The 16,888-nt window shown below is 42.6% G+C and overlaps 1 protein-coding gene and 1 long non-coding RNA gene across 6 annotated transcripts in view; one reads left to right on the top strand and one right to left on the bottom strand.

Moving 5' to 3' along the window:
* Positions 1 to 16,350, top strand: part of LOC139775105 (uncharacterized) — a 205,256-nt gene extending 188,906 nt beyond the window's left edge. The window contains exon 5 of the long non-coding RNA XR_011718740.1: positions 13,637 to 16,350. This is a non-coding gene — a long non-coding RNA (uncharacterized lncRNA). The remainder of the gene's footprint in view (positions 1 to 13,636) is intronic.
* LOC139775100 (uncharacterized) overlaps positions 1 to 16,888 on the bottom strand; it is a 332,957-nt gene that overhangs the window by 121,700 nt on the left and 194,369 nt on the right. The window lies entirely within an intron of this gene.

The following is a 16,888-nucleotide window of genomic DNA, read 5'->3' as shown; positions in this document are numbered from 1 at the left end:
CAAAGGGATCTTTTCAACAGGCGTCATTTTCCTCTCCGGCATTTAGCAAATTTCGCCGTGTTCTCGTGGAATCTTGACGAAATCGCGTACCGCCAGATTCCACGTTGATCGAATATTGGATCGGGTCGCGAACAAAATTATGTTCTCACGCCGTATCGTGTAATGAGAAGATTTATATTCCAAATAATGGATTTCGCGATATCTCTTGCTCGGGGTGGGAGGAATAGAAAGTTACAACTATAGATTCGCCAATAGACGTTCCACCTTCGGAAACCAGAATTTTCATTCTAACATAATTCTTTTAGTATCTGAATAAAACCAGACGGTGGCGACCATTTCTCATCGCTCGGGTGGGAGTTAAAAAAAAAGAGTTAAAAATACGTGTCGCATAAATTCGTTAGCTCGCTCGCAGACCTGGTAGTGGTCTTGCGGTATTTATCCGTTTTTTCATATTTATCACGCCCGTGCCGCAAATAGCCGTAATGGGTTAGAGGGAACGCTGTTAGTTCTGACAACTTGGATCTGACTGGATCTCCGCACACCTATATCTCCGATATCACGAAGTGTCGGGAGTAAATCGACGCCCCAGTGCATCGTGCAAGTAAACCTATGATATGAAAAAATGTCTTCGATATGGAATATACAGCAGGACTAAAATCATACGCCGCCGTGTTTTCGCTGGTCTTTTTAATGCGGCTTGTTCGCGACGCGACTGCGAGTGTATGACGTATTGCGCGGCCAAAAATTGCTGAGCTGCTGCATAGATTCTACCCGCGGGTGCAATGACATTTTTACGAGTGCCCCACTGTCCAATGAAAAAGCGTTTGTCTGCTATTCTTTCTCCGGCTCTGCCACCTTTCTTGGCCGTTTCCCGCCACGCGCCATTTGTCGCGCACGTCGAACCATTATTGACGCAATATCGAGTAACTTTCATTTGCGAGCGCCCGCGACGACGACGCTCGCTAGCGGTTGTCGGTCCTCTTCAAAGCGGGCGGCAGTCACGTGTCGGTGGGAACGAATAAATTTTCGATAAACCGACGTCGACGGGCGACGATCGCTCCGATTTCGCTCTACCGAAATGGCGCGGCGGCGGCGCGTATCGAGTTCCCGTCGTCGAAATAACTCTGAAATATGCCACGTGTGTGACAGGAACACGTCTGAGCAACGGATAATACAAAGTAATCCTTGCCTAATGCCACGAATGCGCTCACTCACAACAAAACTGATGTGTACGAACGTTATCAAAGTTATAATGTTTCTCTTTATTAGAAATTTCTCTTTATTAGAAAAAAAAAAACAAATTGATTACCGAAAAATAAAAACAGATATCAGAAAATTTACGAATGCGCGATGTCGAATATTAATCTATGTTGAATATATTATAATATTTTTAAAATTTAAAATAATTGAAAAATCGTTTATAATTAATATTTTTGCTTTAAATCTTATATTATAGACGGATAAACCGGAAAGTAAATAGAATTTAAAATTAAAACTTCGCTTATCGAGCCACCTTCTGCTTGAACTTGCTTATTAATTCTCTGGATCGTCGTAAAAGCAGCTTTTGCTTTTATCCCTAGCCACTGCTTTCTTCCCGGGATGGAAGTTTCTAACTCGATTCATCCAAAATCCCATTCATGCGGCACACGGGCGGATTGTAATCCGGATAAGAAAAGGTTATCAGCCGGTATCGGTTCCGAGGACGATAACTCACGCCGAGGAAGGACGAAATCTCGTTCCCATCGTTCCGGTAGCCCTCGCGCCCGGGTTCCCTCGGGAGCAGCGGGTTTGTAACATTTTGACAGTTCCGAGGGTGTTTCGTCCCGGGAGATGCAGCTTCTGGTCTCGTAAGCGTTAACAAGTGGCGAAGAGAAATCGTAAGAGAAAACGGGCGAGAGAAAGAGAGCAGACGAGTAGAGCTCGTAGATCAACGCGAGCGACGAGCGGCTCGAAATATCGAGGGTCGGAGACTGGTTAGCATAATGTCAGCCCGGAGCGACGGCGAAAAAACGGCGGGCAACGGATGGGTGAGGGCGGAAGTGGTGGAAGCGGGGATGGAATTTCTTAAAAATGTCAGACAGAGCTCTGATGCACCTTCGGGGAGCCGCTAGTCGCGCCGCTTTACGCATCTCGCCATAAAATTCCGGGTTATCGGCAGTTCGGGATAAAACGGGAGTAGGCACGGAAAACGACGTAGACGAAAAAATATTCCCCGAAGGCGCGAGCGAGTTACGACGAGAACTGGAAGTATTATTGAACGACGGGCGCGACGCAATTTACGCGCTGCGCAATTTTCCTTTCCACAAACCTCGGACATGCGTTTTTCATCGCACGAAAGAATGTTTCGATGAAAAATAGCATTCTAAATCGTCGTACAAAACATTCAACGCGTTTGATAAAAGTTTCAATGATTGATATACGTGGATATCGCTGTTAAAAATACGCGCGATTTACAATCTACGTGCGAATTGTGTGAATTTAGTAATTTAGGTTTCGTACAATTTAATTTTCGATTGTCCGAGCAACGTGGAATTGTTACACGATATACGACGGGTATTATAAAATCACTTATAAATTTTCCAACCAAAAAGTCTCACTGAAAACGTTATTAGCTTTTTGCTGGATCAACTACTACTTTTTCTCGTCGCCAAGTACGTCCAGAGAAAAACTTTGAAGTAAAGATAAAGATTATATTCGTTATTTTAACGCGGCCAGTACCTACAGACAAAATGCGCTACTGATTGTCACTTCTCGGCTTTGTGCTGGCACCGCCATGTGACGGAAGATTTTCTATGATTTTCAACGATCGTGCTCTTTGTCCGCCGTAGTCTGTATTACAAATGTAACTCGAGAATAGTGTATTCAACCTGTGTGCATCTATATCTCGTGGTATATAATAAGCTGCAGATGCGGCAATAGCCGGAACATGCGGCGTTCGGTCATTCCTTCTATCTCGCTCTTCACAACCAATTTCTCGTAACCGTCCCTTCCTTTCTTTCTCTTTTACACCTTCTGTACTTTCTATCTCCCCGGCCGGGAGACTCGATAAAAATGTCAAGACACGAGACCGTCATTTTTTTCATGATGAGGAAAAGTGGTACACGCGCGTCGGGCTCGCCATCTCGCCCATCGGGCGCTTTATAGCTCCCCATATCGTCGCGCCATTATTGGACGCACGCGAAATATGTATTTACCCATAAAAGATGTCGGAAGACTTACGTGCGCGGGGTATATAACGGGATGTATCTCGCCGATAATCCTAACCGGCGCCACGCCATTTGCGAGCGGGCGGACAAACGCGATGTTAAATTTCATTCGCGAGGCCAAGGCGGCTAAGTTCAGCGAAATGGTCCAGCGAGAATGCATTATACAAGATGTCCTATAGCCACAGGATATGTCGCGTAAAACAGCATTTCCGCATTCGCACCGCGAGCGCACGTATTTCGCTTTTCCTCGAATGCACTCTGTGAAATATGCTATCATCCAATGCGCGAAAGGACCATTCGCGTCGGATTCGATCTCGATGAACGTTGTACTCTCGTCAAATACAGCTTACTGAGATCAATTTTCTGGAAGGACGCGATTTTCTCTTCTCCACCAGGAAAAGCAGGAAGAAAAAAAAAGAAAAGAAGGCGATATCCTGTTATCCGCGCGTCGCACGCAGCCTCAAATCCGCTCGTCTATACGCGGAGAATATGTCGTCTTTGAAAATGTTTCTCTCCTTCTGCTCGCGACGATTTTTCCGGCTACCTCCGAGGCTCGAGACGGACATCGCCGATAATGCGCCTCTTCTTCCCGACGTACATCCCTCTCTTCGCATCGACTATCTCTAGCCGAGACGTTCGGGTTCCTCACGCAATTATCCGCCGAGAGGCTCGTTCCATCCCTTGAGAGATCGTGGACTAGTCGACCGGACGGATCGCACTGGGTAGCTACTCTACTTGACCGCTGCAACGATGAAGACGATATACGACGCTGCCGTGAGCCGCAGTGGTACAGACGTTGTTGCGGTCAGCCGCATCGGCTTCTGAGTAGTTGCAGCCAGATGGGGGCTGACAGGTGCTCGCTCTCGGACGGACAGCGGAACCGGTAGCGAAAGGATAAGCTTATCCTTTAAGTGATTTGCGCCGCGCAAGAAAAGCTCGGCCTTATCGTCGCTCGTTGATCAAAGGAACAAATTTTTTTAAATTTCGAACATAAAGCTGAGCTCATAGGTGTAATTCAATGAATCATAAAGGACCACATAAATATCGATGTTTCAATGATTTTCAGCAATAACAAAATATATCGCTGAATTACTTTTAGAAAATACGTGTATTAATATTTATGGGCGTAAATATCAATAAAATTTTATTGGACGTATTTCGTTCAAATATTAATATTAATTTAACGCATAAACGTTAATATTAATTAAATGTACATATTAGATGTACAATAATTATTGTGAGGAAAAAGAGATAATTACTATTATAAACTAGAGATATATATTTTTTGACCAAACTGACTTTAATATCAAAGATTCGTACATTAACTTAACTCGACGTTTCGACACTGGTTTTGTGTCCTTTTCAAGAGATTTCTATCTAATCCTGTTCACGATTATTTTAACCATCCGTAAAGTTCTTGCAGTTTTAGTAACTTTGTCAAAAATTCGATCGCCAGTCGATCGCCGTCTTTCATTTCGGAACGACGTGTCACCTGTCGGTTCCGTTTGCATTTATGATTACGGGACTCTATATTGCGACTCTTTTTAAATAAGAATTTTTGACAAAGTTACTAAAACTGCAAGAACTTTACGGATGGTTAAAATAATCGTGAACAGGATTAGATAGAAATCTCTTGAAAAGGACACAAAACCAGTGTCGAAACGTCGAGTTATGTTAATGTAAGAATCTTTGATATTAAAGTCAGTTTGGTCAAAAAATATATATCTCTGGTTAATTTTTCACTGACGAAGAAAAGAATCTGTTAATTTACTATTATAAATATAATTTAATAGGTAGATGCTACATTATATAAAATTAGAAATACATTGAATAAAAATGTCTTGAATAAAAAATTGCTGTTTTCAACGGTCCTTATATATATCTATATTACAGATCGTTAATGATAATGGCTAAAAGCAAAATAAGAAAGTCGATTTTACGGCTAAAGGAGTAATCGCGCGAAAGTTCCTTAATCTTTGTTCATTTTGGAATTTTTCTCAACAGCATAGTACATAGGATGAAGTGTATCGTATGTAACTCCAAGGGCTCTTTTATTTCTGCTTGTTTATATAGTTCTTAGAAACGTAACTAAAGATAGATGTCCTCAGCGAACCGTAAATACCGTTTCTTACTTTATTCTCTCTTATTTCCACAAATGAAAACTCAACCAAGTAAAATCAACACCAGATGAAATTTAGAGAAAAACTCAAGGAAACTCGAGGAAACTGGATAAACATAAACTGAAAAACGATTAATATGAAGACTAAGAGAGTGAACGTGCGCAGTTTTGTTTTTGCTTTCCTCATTTCTGCTTTCTTTATCTTCAGATCTTATCATAATCACGATAATTTGCAACGATTTCCACGAAAAAAAATTGCAAGTTTCGTTACATTAAACGAGGCACGCCAGCGGAGTCTTAGCGTCACCCGAGATTTGAGCGTATCGAAAGTATCGAGCGACCGTCGCGAATATTACGATCGCTACCGTCTACCGCATACGCGATCTTAATTTGCAAACTATTCCCATAATGCCGTACGTGACGATAACCGGGCATAGTTACGGGAGCACGTAACACATGCACACACGGGCACGCCGTTAACCACCGTCGGGCCTCGTACGATCGGCAACGTCGAGTCTTCTGGACACGCAACGTCTGCGTGCCGGTGCAGGAAACTATGCGACTTCAAAAGCCACCCCCGATCTCCCCCGAGCCATCCGCTGCTACCGTACCCGCCGGCGTTAATATATACGGCTAGTGCCTGACAGGTGCCTCCTCGCCGGACGGAGCTTTGGGTTACGTTGACACTAAGTTCGCAGTTTATAACCGCGCTGCCGCGAGCGATCGATCGCGACCGTATCGCCCGCGGATCTAAAAACCCACGCAGACCACAGAAAAATCATCTCGCGCAAAATTCGCGCGGAACTGCAAGCTCAACATGCAATTTCCGACTTTTCATTCCGAGTTGCTGGAACGCACCACGGCCGATTGGAAAATGTTAATGCTCGTGTAACACGGAAAAGTGGCACGTTGACTTTTAATTAAAACGTAAAAACAGAAATAAATCTTCCTCTGATTATTATAGCATAAGATATAGATTACTTATCTTCTCCATAAAATAATTATTCAATAATCAGACTTGTCCGATAATAATAAACAGACATTTAGTAACAATATACGAGCATTAAATTTTATGTTCGAATCAGGAGCTGAGTTGTTACAGACAAGCTAAATCTTTGCAAGACTTTCCAAGAGCCGCGACTCCGAGACTATTCGAGGATCTTAAACTATTGGAATGCTCGATTGCAGTTGCGTATATCTGTATAGCGCGGAGCAATAACCAAATCGTGGCGAAGAGGGGGCGAATTATGGTGTAAGAACAGTCTCGCGTCAGTCTGCGTGTAACATTTCCGACGTGGTAAGCAATCCGCGCTGTGAGTACACAACTCCGACTCGGTGCAAGTTTCCGACTTTCCCCCCTTTCCTCTGCTGCCCTCCTCCCGCCTCTCGCAGCTATCTCTAATCCCTCGTCACTCAAGCAATATTAAGCCAAGTTTTCAAGAGTCCTACGCGAGTACACGCACCACAATTCTAGTGCGCATAGAATCGCGTTTGAACACAAAGCAACGGTGGAATTAAGTTTTGGTACAATAGAGAATATACAGGCACTCTACCCAATCGCGATACCCCAACACGAAAGCAGCTTTCAGACAAGATTTAAATCCCAGATTTTTCGCTTAGCTCGGCGGCTTAGCAAACGTGGCTTTACGATTATATTGAATGCAATAAATCACCTCGTATTTAAATATGACATCTTCAGAAATCTCATAATATTTGTCATACAACCGCCCTAAAAATATTCTATCACATCTTTGATATATAAAAAAAATAAAAAAAAGCATACTTTTCTTGATAATAAAATTAGGTAAAATTAAGTTCAAACCTAAAATTTAAATTCGCTTTCAACAAATAAAATATTCTTTTAAAACGTACAAATGTAAGGAAGCTGTGCAACTGGAACTACATTGTTCTTCCACAGAACTCACCATTATAACGGTAACTTTTGCTTCACGCTGTATAAAATTGCAGCGATGACGCCCGTTGCAACTTCGCCCGAATAGAGTCCCGACTTTTCGTGAAGCTCCTATTTCCGCCGCCTCATTCGCCGACAATCCCTCATCCCTGGACCAATATGCAGCCTGTGGAGGAGGAAGTTTGCGGCCAAGTATTCGCCAAGTTTCGATGAGCCTTACGTGCCCGCCCTCATCACACCCCTCTCCCGTTCGCCGGACTTACAACGAGCAACAAAGGATCGCTTCTCGCTTGTTGCTCCATAATCCTCCCAAAGAAAACGAGCAATGGCCGACGTAAGAGGATCCCATTCACTCCATCTTTTTCTTTCCCTTCCGCCCCTTACGTCAGTAATTAACTCGCGAGCTAAATCATACGAATTGTCTTGTCCTATTTCACGGAGAAATCAGAAACTTGCACGAGAATTTGCACGGAAATTTAGACGGAACGGTGTCACGTCTCATGTAGTGACGTTGTAATTTTTTTCTCTCAGTTACGGAAAATTTATCTGGGTGAACATTATTGAAATATTGCCTTCTTGTTGTTCTAAGTTCCATATTGAAATAACTAATTGCAAATGAAGTATTATAATTACAGTTTAAGAGAATAAAAGACAGACTAAATCTATCAATAAGGTATAAACATGCTATTTAAATGCAGAATAGATTGAAGAATAATTGTATGTGAATCTCATAAAAATGTATAACGTTGTATCGTTTCACTAATATCCGCTGTCAACTCTAAAAAAAAATCGCTCGCGAACAAAGAAGGATTTATTATGTCACTTATTACGACATTTATCAAAGTGCTTTCTGTTTTAACGTTTAACTTTCGTGATTATTTATTTTGTACGGCGAAATGGCGAGATTAAAGAGAGTGCAGTAAAAAGAAGACTGAAACGCGTATCTTCTCTTTTGTGAAGATAGTCAGGACACGTACGAGCCGCTCGGTAGTTTATTTTTAATCGAAGTGTTTCGAAGCGCTCGCCGGTAACGACAAGTCATGCTCCAAAGGGCAACGGCGTGCCTCATTTGTGTGAAGAAAAAAGGACATTATTTGTCACTACGTCATTGCTGCATGTCAGATAAAAAAAAATGACAAGTCGCTTCGCTGAGACGAACGTTAATTAATGAACTATGGGCCCCGCTGATAATACTCACGTCTTGCTTTCAGCGAGCTATCGAGCGCATTCACGAGCATTACATGCGCAATTTTTCTAAAACTAGATAATAAAATTCACGGAGCCACTGTACGCGCGTAATCGTTAAACCAAAAGTGTGCATGTGAAATATTATACCTAATTAGAATCGTAATTAAAATTGTAACAAAATAAAATAGTATCGTAAAAAAAATGTAAAAATAATTTATATAAAAATTCATAAGTCTATGAGCTTCGGTTTTGAACCCGGTGAGATTTTTGTTGGCACTTAATCAAACTTTTACTGTCAAAAGGTCGTCTCAAGAATCCATGAAACATTCATTGGGAGTTTCAGTCGCCTCGAAGATCAAAGGTTCATCATGGATCGCTCCGCACGTGACGATAGTAAATTCCCCACAATTAAAATATCTTCGAAGGCGCCGTGCATAACTCGCCGACTCCTCGTCTCTCTTACCGCGTGTTTTAAATCATGCACTGCGTGACGGAGATCTTTCGCGGACCTCAAATTAAAATTATTTACCGACACCTTGCCCATTAAGGGCCCATAATTCATTTCTCAAAGGAATACGTATCGAAAATAGTAAAACATGAACCGCACTCGTGTCTCCCACGCTAATCGCGACGAAAGCATGTTAGTCGTTGCAAGCACCGACTGACGTTGTCACATGTGGGTGTTAATTGCCTGACCAAAAAATAACCTGTGTGCGATCTGTTATCGTCGTAGAAACGCGTGTTGATTAATGCGAGCACATATGTTTCTTTAAAGTTAGCACAATTAAACGAAAGCTACAAAACGTCCACTTTATTTATGATCTGCTATGTGAACTGGAATTTTTGCTTCTGATTCGCAAAGTGCAAAATTTATGTAATTGGTCTTAAATTATTATATTGCTAAATGTTGTTAAATTGTTTTATTATTAAATTTGAGTATTAAACAAGTATGAAAATGTATAAGATGTAAACTGAGAAGTTAAGTTTAAGACAGAGCACGAACGAAATGAAATACTCTTTTGAAAGACATTTTTTCGCCAAGCAGCGTAAAAGTCGTAAAGTCAAATCGGATCCTCGGAGCCACATCATTTATATGAAACGAAATGGGACTGCGATATTTTTTTTTACGGCGTGAAGAAGGGGAACAAATGTCGCTTCGCCCGACATCCGGGTCGAAATCGCCAGAGAGAAGAAGAAAGATATCTTCCCGCGCATATTTCTGAAAGTGTCAAGGCGACGCGTCATCCTGGAGGTCACGTCAGTCTTGCGGCTGATGCCGCACGGCCATCCCTAGAGACAACCCGGGATATTCTGGAGCGGGAGCGCGCGTGCCTGTACGTTCCGACTGTTCTCGTCACTATATGAATGTATATCTATACGTGTGTACATCGTCATGTCTTGCCACGTGCACGCGCGTCCACACAGAAGAGTGTCGCACGTCCGGGAACGTCTGAACGTCTGAACGCCGTCGACTGTATGATGGATGCGTCGGGTTTGACGTAACGTAATAGGTACAGACACGTCAGGGAGTGTGCACTCACGCCCCTCTCTTCGCCTCTTTGTTTTAATACACACCGCGAAACGCGCATGTATACGTGCAAGTGGGCCTCATTTCGCCGGAGGAGACATCGCCACCGCGATTTAGGGGAAGATACCGTCGATTTCGGAGCCGGTTCTTCGCAAAGTGTACCTCGGAGCATCCGCCGGGGCCTCGAGACCGGTTATAAAACAGCGATGTGGCGCGACGGGGGAGAGAGGGCTGCCTCGTGCAATTTGTTTATGACATATATCTGAGAATATATATACTGATTTTTTTATGCGGACAAGTTTTATGTATGCAAACCGTGACAAACTGTGAGCTGTTGAGCTAAAGGTGGATTAATTTATTCGCACGATAGAAACATTTTTGCGAACTTAATGCTGACACGTTGGTATTAAATATTATTCATGTTATTCGGGATAAACACGCGCGATAAATAAAACTGCCGTACGTGAAAATTCGCCGTTTATATCTGTAGTTAAATAATAGAATCCCAGATGTTGTATGCAGAACTGCTTTATCGATTTGTCCTCATAGTTATATCCGACAAATCGACAATACTTTTATACAATTCTGCCGACTTGACTACATCTCGACCTACTCGCGTGTCGGTATAATTCAGACTATAGACACTGCTCAAGTAGATGTCAGTGACGCAAAACGCTTGGCTTCTATCCACGCAATTATAATTCTTATGGCATTGTTCGTCTCGTTTCCCATGTCTTTTAATGTTCTCGTAATATTTCTTCACATTTTCATGTTGACAGTCGTTTCGTTTCGTTCGCTTGACGTACAGTGAAAATTTACGTTCTTCACTGAATAATCAGTGAAGAATCGCTGTCACAATCAATATCTGGTAAATTACATCTGTCGCGTTTGTATTTTTGCCTTAATGTACAACTTAACTCACTTTAAATCTCGCGTCACGTTGAATAGGACAGCGCCGTAACTAAAAAATAATTTTAAGAAAAATAAAATTCAAGTTTTTTTTATTTTCCGAGATTTGTGGTGATATATTTAACCGATTAAAATTTTCCAACTTTCCGTTTAACGCTACTTCTAGGCAAACTCATCGGTCATATCTTGGAATGCAATCTGGGAATGCGCTTAGCCGCAGATCACTCAAGTTATGAAAAAAGAGCGTAAAGAAATATGGCAAGCAAGAGTAAAGAAAAACACAGAAAGAGAGTACAAGATCGGCGTATCACCGATCGATAAATCAGGGCGTGTACACCCCTCCTGCTGGAGTGCCTGCGAGGGTGGCACCGTCGTCGTCGTTGTTGTCGTCGTCGTCGTCGTCGTCGTCGTCATCGTGCGTGTCTTGATGGCACAAATAAAATACGACCCCAATTTCACGGTGCAAACCGCGAAACAATGGTATTGATTTTATTTCCATATCGGTCCGGTGGGGGAGGTAGGGGAAGGATAAGCACGACGTGGACGGAGGGATTGGTTGGATCGGCGGTCTCAATCGCGGTAAGGAGGGCTGAAGGGAGAGAGGGGAAGGCAGATAAAACAATGGTTCAAAGGAAGGGGCGGGCGCGTCCTGGACCGGAAGGTCCTGGTGCGTGCGAGGGGGATGCGAACGCGGTTCCTAAGGGTATATATCGAGCGACGAATGTCGGACGTTCAGCGTGCACGTCACGTAGTGGTGGGAATCGCTTGCCGAGGTGAGACGAGAGAAACGGAACAGAGACGTCGTCGGCGACGGTGGCGATGGAATGAGGAAAAAGGACGAGAGGGGAGGAAAGGGTGTAAGTAGGATAGAGGAACCGCGGGAGTTACAGGGCGAGTTTATCCGACAGCCCTACGCACGCTAGCATAATTAAGAAAGTTCCGTCCGGGAGTTTTTTCCCGGTGTCTTCCGCCATTGTTATTCTTGGGTAGTAACGGCGCTAATTAAGCCGACTGAATAGCGCAATAGTGAATTCCTGACGAAAAATTTACGGCCGACATCGGGTCACGATGTCGCGACTAAGCTGGGATCAACGTTACAAGATTATGTGAATCGCTCGCGAGAAGACGTACGCGAGAACAACAGCCAGCGAGCGATATTAACATTCAGTCGACACGCTTGCCTCGGCAACGCGTTAAATTCGTCGTATTACGCGAAGATATTTTGTCAACGCGCGGAACGAAAAAAATCTATACGGTTACAGAATCCTCAATGCGCCGTGAAAATGAACAAAACCGAACGCGCGCTAGCTAACGTAAATAAATTTCCGGCGTTATCGCGTCGCTCGCTGTTGCGAAATCAGCTGCCAGCTATATGTTCTCGTATAAAAGCATCGTATTACATTCATGCGCGCCTCTCGTAAAATCACGTGGATACTGTTCATTCTCGTAAATTCGCCAGCCTAACGTATAATGCGCGGTATACGTGAAAATGGATTACTGCGAAATCGCGATTTTCGTAAAATACGATTGCACATATAAATATTTATATGCATACGCATATGTGTGTATATCTATATGTGCATTACATATATATAATAATAAAAACTGTACACATCTATATATAGTTCTTATTATTTTACTTATGCATACATATTACACACACACATATGTATATAATAATTATATACATTTATATTTATAAATATATATAACAGACTGCACGTTAAGTTTTTAAAGCTTCACTGAAATCGATGATTCTGTCGCCTTCCGTAATGCATCAGTAATGTTGATTCCTTGTGAAGTTCGACACAATATAACGCGTATGTCGATCTCCTTAAGGCGATCTTGTATAGATCTGATCATCACCCTCGGTGCAGCCTCGGTCCAGCGGTCGATGATTAAGCGGATACAAGGAGATTAGAAACAGAGGATGCGCGGAAATAAACGTCGAGCGATCGCTTGCGCGAAACGTTTTTTCGTTCATCCTACTGTCGCTCGTGCGCATTGTGGTCACCGAGTCGCGGAAGCGAAGAAATATATACCGTAGAGACGTGTTTTTGCGAATAATCGGCTTTCCGCATCGGCGCGGAGGTAAAACTCCGCCGAAAAAAAGCCATTGGTCATTTTAGCGGACTTATCCGCGCTTCTCGATTCGTACACGCGCCACCACCATAGTCGTATTTCGAATTGACTTCCATATGATCGATGTATATACGCGCGATTATATTGCATGCCGGATATGGAGAATTTTTTTTTCGATTAGGTACATTTTCCGTTGCTTCCTGCATGAGAAGTTCGGCTTTCATGCCGTAGAAGTCTCAGAATGAAGCATTCAATCGAGTACAGGCCAGATATTTATTACGAGACTTGCAGGCAGAGTTTTTCAAGTTTTTTAAATTATTATTATGAAAGAAGCCATTCTTGAATCATACATATTTTCAAGAAATTTTAGACGCAGTGTAAAAATGAATAATGAGTAATAAATCACTTAAAAAGAAAAATATTAAGAAAGAGTGGTAAGACTTTTATTTTGGTTAGGTATTTTTTAGAAAATTATAACAAATCTTATTAGGCAGGATTTTTTCTAACAAACCTGATTTAAAAAAATATCGTAATTATAAAGACAGAGAATAAAAAAATTGGTAGTCCTTATGTAAGGGACTACCTATCCTATAAAAGCTATTATTCGTGCATAAATCGTTTGGCTGTTTCTTTTCAAATTATTTTTATTGTTGTTTATTTTTGTGTAAAACGCTATTATTTTCTTTTTATAGGACACGAAGATGGCGAAGATCTTGGAATAAAACCGCAGGTAGTATTTTTCAGTTTTAATACTCCGAGCGCGTGCATCGCATGAAACAAAAGTTCGTGCCGCAGGTTGGACGAACTGATAACTATGGTAACTACTTGCGGCAGTCGGTTAACTGCGGGATTCCCATGCATATCCGCGCCCGCGTAGTTGAATACAATAAGGTGAACGCACTCGACCTTGTACATATTGTTGCGGGGTCACGTCGAAAACGCGGATATTACAATACATCAAGATGAGCTTCCGAAAGTCGCTCACACTAAACATTCATGAAGCCCGCGATATTGCCATTAAATCGACATGGGAATACGACTTGATTCGCGTACGCGATTTAACAAAATACGCATGCTATATTCACGCGGCATTTACTGGCCGGCCGTTTTATATGCCGATATTGTTGCCAATAATACGGCGGATATTGAAGCGGCACCGTAATGTACATTTGTTCCAAAGACCATTAATATTAATTCCATTATCGAGTGGCGCTGCAATTAAATGACCTGATCAGTTTTTCTGTTTTTTTTTTTTTTTTTTTTTTTAATACTACCAATAATTCCGGAAATATTTTAACTTATACCATTTTACACGTACACGTGCTTCATACGTCGAACTTCGAACAACACATACGCGCGCGTGAAATTTCCGCGGAAAATAATTCTGCGAGACCATCAACGAGCGGGAATTCTTCGCCGCAGTGCTAACCGTGCGCGAGTTTTCCGTCGGAAAGGCAACATTGATTTAAGATAACGCCGAGACGCCAGGAATTGACAAATTGCCTGAGACTCGAAAACCGACGCGGATAGAAAGGCATCGTAAGACCGGCCGAAGGTGAAGGGTAATATGTCGCGGATGGAAAAGAAAGGTTCTCCGACATGAGATCGACGGCGGGCATGCCGAGAGACAGGGAGAGAATGAGGGGAAGAGGACAATAGGACCGATAAATAAATCCGTAATCGGTGGTCCACGGGTTTACCCTGAATGGCTCGATTGGCTCCTAAAGGTGATTTCCAGGAGGAAACGCGGGTTCGGGGTAAGAAAAGCTCTTTCACGCTCTTCATCTCTCTTCTTGCTGCCGCGCTCGACCATCGGTATATCTTGCCGAAGGGCTTTACTTTTGCCGCGGTACCTTCTCTCGTCCCTTTCCACCTTTTCACACCTTCCCCTTTGCTTCACGGTTGCTCTCTGTTATTTGCCGTCGATTCGCCGTCACCGGATGAATCCGTGCACGTGAAAAATAATGACGAGAAAGAGGAGAGCTTGTAATTAACTTCTCGCCTCTTCGCCTCGCTTCATTAGTCTTCAACATGATGCGTGTGTATAAATATGTAATATCTATTTACGAAAAATCGAATATGCGGGATATATGTTAGATTTATATGAAATACGTTAGATTTAGCTATAAATATATAATGAAAAGCTATATATTAGGTTTCGAGTGAATAACGTATTCAAAATATTTGGTTATAGAGATCGAATCCCGTCATTAATTAAAGTTGATCTAACGTTACCGCTTATCCTGCTCTCTCTCTTTCTCTTTCTCTCTTTCGCGTTTATTCCAATTTACGTTCAGGCTACTTCCGTAAAAAAAGAGGTGAATTAAATGACTATCGTGCGACTGAGGTCGCGTGCGGTCGTCGGTGTTCGGGTCTAATCGCCGAATCTGTTAGCGTATCGCCGCACGTCCGCGCGACTCTAAATTCACTGCGCGAGAAAGTCGAATTAGCATGCGAACCGTAGTACATTCCATGAGAAATACGACCCTAATACCTTACTTTCATTTGCGTAGAAATGAATTGTCCGTATCGCCGGTCCCGCGCTAAGTACAGGAGATAAGCGTAGTAAACGAGTACCAATTACCGCACTCACGGATACCACTCTGTGCGTGGTATATTCGCGGACAATCACGCTAATCGTCACCACCGATGACAATGTACAAAGTGTCGGGGAAATAACCTGACACCCTTTCAAGCTTAATCACTACGAAGCAGACTAAGAGACTTAATCTTCAAAGTCTTTATCCCTGCAAAATTAAAACCTCGCGGCAGATAATGAATCCCGATAAAGTTTTTCATTAAAAAATAACGCAGTTTGAATTTACCGTAGAAACTATTATTTACTTATAGTTATAAGAAGTCGGGCTGATCCTGCAGCACCCTATATACTCACTTAAGATTATTTCCTGGTACGAGTCGCGTGTATTGCGTACACGCACGCGCATGAATTGTCGTTCATGATTTCTTTTCTTAATCTGCCGGACATCGCATGAGTCGCGTAGTTTACGAGTCGGCGTCGACCGCCATATGCCCCGTGCCTCCGTCCTCCGGGCTCGTTTCTTTCAATAATAGAGACCATAATCACGCGTATCCCACTTCCGTTTAAGCTGGATAAGCCGCGACTCGCCGCTGGCGAGAAAGAAAATACCTGGCGCCGACGGCCGACCGGGGAAACTTTTTCAATCTGCCGTCATTATGTGCGAGTTTAGTTCGCGTTGGTTCACCTCTGGTTAACTACTCTCCTCAGCCGTGCGCGGCTCTTCCTGCGATGCTCGAACTAATTTCCAAGGAGACGGGCGATGGACTTCGAAGAGCTGCGAGGTAGCCGCGAGGGAGCCGCCGTATTCTTTACGGAACTACCTCCTGCACCGAGCCGGAAGCGAAAAGTAATTCATTAAAGTGTACGACTTCCGAAGACACTTTATTCGGTCTTTAGCGTGACTGGAAACCACCCATAATCCCATGAATATCGTCGCATGGCGTTTGCGGTTGATAGAGATAGGTTGAACGTGCGGATTAATTTATATGACATAAGCCACAACCAGATGTACGCGTCGTGGTTTACGCGAGACATATTCACGTTGCGAAAAAAATTATGCAATCTAAACAATTTTGAAATGAAATGAAATTGTATCAATCCTTAGGCAAGTCATAGAATTAATAAATTTGATACAGAGATAAGTTTCTTGAAATTCTCTCCCAGAGTCTTTATACGTGTATGAAAGGGTTCAAATTAAGTAAACAAGCCTAAAAAAAAATTAGAGTAGTAATAATTTTTCTATGCGAAATCTCAAGACATGATTGCGTGATATTTTAGTGAAACATGCAGTTGTCAAAAATATATAGTAAGGGGTCTCGATAATAACACATGTATTTTCTTTGTCTCTCTCTCTCTCTTCCTTTTTTCCTTCCTTCCTCACAAAGAGGTTGCGGGTTTAATTATC

The sequence above is a fragment of the Temnothorax nylanderi genome, unplaced genomic scaffold (genome assembly GCF_030848795.1).
Source record: "Temnothorax nylanderi isolate EJ_2023f unplaced genomic scaffold, tnyl_v1.0 TNYL_tig0092_pilon, whole genome shotgun sequence".
Classification (NCBI taxonomy): Eukaryota; Metazoa; Arthropoda; class Insecta; order Hymenoptera; family Formicidae; genus Temnothorax; species Temnothorax nylanderi.
This window is presented reverse-complemented; position numbering and strand designations above follow the sequence as displayed.